A 217-nucleotide genomic window follows, 5' to 3' on the forward strand; every position below is an offset into this window, starting at 1 on the left:
TCCCCTGCTGGGCTCCCGCAAATGTGATCCTTTATGATTTTTCCAGAGTTTTCCTAATGTAGCAGCCTTTACAAAATGGACCTGCCTGAACAGAATGGGAAGGACTGCCTGGCAGAGACAGAGTTTGTCCCCGAGGGGACACTGTAGGCTCTGAGGGCACGTGAAGCTGTTTGGGAGCAGCCCTGTTGGAAGTGGGAGGGGTGATGTAACCCCAGCA

Source organism: Alligator sinensis, unplaced genomic scaffold (genome assembly GCF_000455745.1).
Source record: "Alligator sinensis unplaced genomic scaffold, ASM45574v1 scaffold707_1, whole genome shotgun sequence".
Lineage (NCBI taxonomy): Eukaryota > Metazoa > Chordata > Crocodylia > Alligatoridae > Alligator > Alligator sinensis.